Source organism: Schistocerca gregaria, unplaced genomic scaffold, assembly GCF_023897955.1.
Source record: "Schistocerca gregaria isolate iqSchGreg1 unplaced genomic scaffold, iqSchGreg1.2 ptg000341l, whole genome shotgun sequence".
In the NCBI taxonomy this organism is placed as follows: domain Eukaryota; kingdom Metazoa; phylum Arthropoda; class Insecta; order Orthoptera; family Acrididae; genus Schistocerca; species Schistocerca gregaria.
Genome location: NW_026061805.1, coordinates 292,501 through 297,500, shown reverse-complemented (window position 1 = coordinate 297,500; position 5,000 = coordinate 292,501). Strand labels below are relative to the sequence as shown.

At 53.3% G+C, this 5,000-nt stretch overlaps 1 non-coding gene across 1 annotated transcript in view; it reads right to left on the bottom strand.

Annotated features, from left to right (window-relative positions):
• Positions 1-1,347, bottom strand: part of LOC126307585 (small subunit ribosomal RNA) — a 1,893-nt gene extending 546 nt beyond the window's left edge. The window contains exon 1 of the ribosomal RNA XR_007553627.1: positions 1-1,347. This exon is cut by the window's left edge and continues 546 nt beyond it. This is a non-coding gene — a ribosomal RNA (small subunit ribosomal RNA).
• Positions 1,348-5,000: the final 3,653 nt, after the last annotated feature.

The following is a 5,000-nucleotide window of genomic DNA, read 5'->3' as shown; positions in this document are numbered from 1 at the left end:
CCCACCGAATCAAGAAAGAGCTATCAATCTGTCAATCCTTCCGGTGTCCGGGCCTGGTGAGGTTTCCCGTGTTGAGTCAAATTAAGCCGCAGGCTCCACTCCTGGTGGTGCCCTTCCGTCAATTCCTTTAAGTTTCAGCTTTGCAACCATACTTCCCCCGGAACCCAAAAGCTTTGGTTTCCCGGAGGCTGCCCGCCGAGTCATCGGAGGAACTGCGGCGGATCGCTGGCTGGCATCGTTTATGGTTAGAACTAGGGCGGTATCTGATCGCCTTCGAACCTCTAACTTTCGTTCTTGATTAATGAAAACATACTTGGCAAATGCTTTCGCTTCTGTTCGTCTTGCGACGATCCAAGAATTTCACCTCTAACGTCGCAATACGAATGCCCCCGCCTGTCCCTATTAATCATTACCTCGGGTTCCGAAAACCAACAAAATAGAACCGAGGTCCTATTCCATTATTCCATGCACACAGTATTCAGGCGGGCTTGCCTGCTTTAAGCACTCTAATTTGTTCAAAGTAAACGTGCCGGCCCACCGAGACACTCAACTAAGAGCACCCTGGTAGGATTTCAACGGGGTCCGCCTCGGGACGCGCAAGCACGCCTTCGGCTCGCCCCACCGGCAGGACGTCCCACGATACATGCCAGTTAAACACCGACGGGCGGTGAACCAACAGCGTGGGACACAAATCCAACTACGAGCTTTTTAACCGCAACAACTTTAATATACGCTATTGGAGCTGGAATTACCGCGGCTGCTGGCACCAGACTTGCCCTCCAATAGATACTCGTTAAAGGATTTAAAGTGTACTCATTCCGATTACGGGGCCTCGGATGAGTCCCGTATCGTTATTTTTCGTCACTACCTCCCCGTGCCGGGAGTGGGTAATTTGCGCGCCTGCTGCCTTCCTTGGATGTGGTAGCCGTTTCTCAGGCTCCCTCTCCGGAATCGAACCCTGATTCCCCGTTACCCGTTACAACCATGGTAGGCGCAGAACCTACCATCGACAGTTGATAAGGCAGACATTTGAAAGATGCGTCGCCGGTACGAGGACCGTGCGATCAGCCCAAAGTTATTCAGAGTCACCAAGGCAAACGGACCAGACGAGCCAATCCGATTGGTTTTGATCTAATAAAAGCGTCCCTTCCATCTCTGGTCGGGACTCTGTTTGCATGTATTAGCTCTAGAATTACCACAGTTATCCAAGTAACGTGGGTACGATCTAAGGAACCATAACTGATTTAATGAGCCATTCGCGGTTTCACCTTAATGCGGCTTGTACTGAGACATGCATGGCTTAATCTTTGAGACAAGCATATGACTACTGGCAGGATCAACCAGGGAGCTGCGTCAACGAGAGCTGAGCAGCCGGCCGCCCGGGAGTGTGTCCCGAGGGCCCGCGCGAACACGCAAGCGTCCGCTCAATTATTCTGCAAACAGGAGGAGGCTGAGCTCCCCTGCACGATACACCTCGAAACCCTCTCAGGTCCCGGCGGCGCGCAGCGCCGTCCTAAGTACTTGGTCGGGTTCGAGAGAGGCGCAATCGCCCGGAGATAGGCGAGTAGACGCTTTCAGTGCGAACACCCGTGCTCCCAACTGAGCTTGCCGCTGCCGACAGAGGCCCGGGAGCGTGCTGTCGTGGCATTGCCGGCGGGAAACAACACGCGCCACCTACGGTGACCGGCAGCTCCAACGCCAGCGCCACAGAAGGGCAAAGCCCCACTTGGGTGCAGAAGCGAACTCTCCCAGCACAGCGCACGCGCCAACACGTCCGCAGAGCTGCGATACAAACCACCTGCGAGAACCGCTGGGGGCGACCGAGCAGCAGACGGCGTCGCGACGCCGAGTGCCGGACGGCGGCGCATCCTCAACGCACACAGTCCGCAATCGGACCAGCACACTGCAGATGTCCACCGCGCTTCGCACCGGGCTCGGCAGAACCCACTTTGGCCGCCTGGCGCCGCGCGCAGGGTGCGCCGGCGCATAGCTGGGACGCCAGCCGGGCCCGTCGGCCGGCGCTCCTGCCACTGGGCGCCCCCCACCAGCCGGCTGTAGTGCGTGCGCTCACGCAGCGCGCGGCCAGCACGCCGGGCGGCCCCCCCTCACCGGCCGGGGACTGTCCCGCCAAGCCACAGCCTCGTATCGCTTCATACCCACATGGCCAACTCAGGTTCGGGGGCATGGCGGGTACCGCCGAAACAACCGGTTCACAGATGTACCGATCGTCGCTATCACCGATGCACCTGCAGCGCGAACAACCGCTCAACAACTGATTTCCAGTTCATTTGCGGATCTTTGGCAGCAAACGTATACGTCAATCTACATTTGCGAAATCTACGATTCTGGCATGCCTGCATGTTATGTGTCACGACACGCTACATCAGCCCACATACACACTGCGGCATGTACACGAGAGAACACGTGGAAGATGGTCCGCGCACGTGTGCAATGTCCCTTGCGCGGTCGACTGTCAACCGGCCTCTGTAGCATGTCGCAGATGTGGAACGCGGTCCACCGTGCTATCATGTTGTGTGGGGCAATACGATTAAATAGGAAAACCCTCGTCGCTACATCAACAGACGGCTCACGCTGATTCCCGGCAGAGGGAGGAGGGGGGGGGGGGGGGCCAACATGCAATACTTTCGTCCGTACCTACTTACCACATGTCTGTACGGCGTACAACAGTGCAATCTCGCTGTAATGGGGAGACGAGACAAGTAGCATCGTGCACAACATATGGCCCTTATGATTCGCCATTGTAGGGCGCAGCCGGTGTACGGTCAAGCATGTGCCACATTATGTCACTCAGTACGTAACGACGGATGATCAGTGTGGGTTACGCGTACATCAGCGGACAGTCCACACAGGCCGTACCACAACGTACACTGACTGCATCGACAACCGAATGCAACTGAACAGCTGCAAGGCTCATTTCACAAACAAACGCCTGACCGACCAGCTTGGAAGGGCAGGAGGGGAGGGCGATATTCGTTCTGTAGCGGTACACCCTTCCAGTGGTTAGCGGGACTGTGTAGAAAGTACGCAACACTCGAAAGACCTTTATGTGAGGGTACGCACCATGGCATCAAGAAATACACATGACACCAGAGGATCCAAGCAGTGAACTATGTTCAGAGGGTTGCTGTTAGGCAAAGCTACATTCCTGTGACGTTACATGTGACAGTTAAGGTGCAGTGTAAGTTAGGTTAAGGTGCAGTGTAAGTTAGGTTAAGGTGCAGTGTAAGTTAGGTTAAGGTGCAGTGTAAGTTAGGTTAAGGTGCAGTGTAAGTTAGGTTAAGGTGCAGTGTAAGTTAGGTTAAGGTGCAGTGTAAGTTAGGTTAAGGTGCAGTGTAACTTAGGTTAAGGTGCAGTGTAAGTTAGGTTAAGGTGCAGTGTAACTTAGGTTAAGGTGCAGTGTAACTTAGGTTAAGGTGCAGTGTAACTTAGGTTAAGGTGCAGTGTAACTTAGGTTAAGGTGCAGTGTAACTTAGGTTAAGGTGCAGTGTAAGTTAGGTTAAGGTGCAGTGTAAGTTAGGTTAAGGTGCAGTGTAACTTAGGTTAAGGTGCAGTGTAACTTAGGTTAAGGTGCAGTGTAAGTTAGGTTAAGGTGCAGTGTAACTTAGGTTAAGGTGCAGTGTAACTTAGGTTAAGGTGCAGTGTAACTTAGGTTAAGGTGCAGTGTAAGTTAGGTTAAGGTGCAGTGTAAGTTAGGTTAAGGTGCAGTGTAAGTTAGGTTAAGGTGCAGCGTAACTTAGGTTAAGGTGCAGCGTAACTTAGGTTAAGGTGCAGCGTAACTTAGGTTAAGGTGCAGCGTAACTTAGGTTAAGGTGCAGCGTAACTTAGGTTAAGGTGCAGCGTAACTTAGGTTAAGGTGCAGCGTAACTTAGGTTAAGGTGCAGCGTGGGTTAGGTTAGGGGCCAACGTGGGTTAGGTTAGGGGCCAACGTGGGTTAGGTTAGGGGCCAACGTGGGTTAGGTTAGGGGCCAACGTGGGTTAGGTTAGGGGCCAACGTGGGTTAGGTTAGGGGCCAACGTGGGTTAGGTTAGGGGCCAACGTGGGTTAGGTTAGGGGCCAACGTGGGTTAGGTTAGGGGCCAACGTGGGTTAGGTTAGGGGCCAACGTGGGTTAGGTTAGGGGCCAACGTGGGTTAGGTTAGGGGCCAACGTGGGTTAGGTTAGGGGCCAACGTGGGTTAGGTTAAGGGCCAACGTGGGTTAGGTTAAGGGCCAACGTGGGTTAGGTTAAGGGCCAACGTGGGTTAGGTTAAGGGCCAACGTGGGTTAGGTTAAGGGCCAACGTGGGTTAGGTTAAGGGCCAACGTGGGTTAGGTTAAGGGCCAACGTGGGTTAGGTTAAGGGCCAACGTGGGTTAGGTTAAGGGCCAACGTGGGTTAGGTTAAGGGCCAACGTGGGTTAGGTTAAGGGCCAACGTGGGTTAGGTTAAGGGCCAACGTGGGTTAGGTTGCCAGAGATGTGTCAAATCAGGATGTACGTTTGGCTGGTGTCAGGTGGTGGGTTGGTTCGATGCCTTTATAAGGGGTGTGGCCAAAGGGTATTTTATTACTTGTACCTTTTGTGTTGTGGCGTGGCGTTGCGTCCTGTGTTGATACTGGGTGGACCACTGTGGGTGTTGCTGGCTGATTTGAGCTGCGTTGTTTGCGGGTGATGTGAGACATTCTGTCTTATTAGTGGACGTGACGTTCCTCTTGTCGTTGTTTGGATAGTGTCCTGTGGCAGCGAGGATAAAATGGATGTTGTTGAACGATAGTGCTTTGGTGCTTTCGCTTTGTTACACACAGAGTGGACTGTGAGATAGGGTGACTGGGTCGAGTGCGGTTCACACTGTCCTCCCCAGTTTACAGTATGTATCATCTATGTATGTGGTCCTGCATCATTTACTAAGGAGGGACGTCAGACGACTGAAATATTAGTTATGTACTGATGTAAAGCAGAATGCTTACCTTCCACCAGTGGGCGAGTATCGACTCTGCCCCAGAGT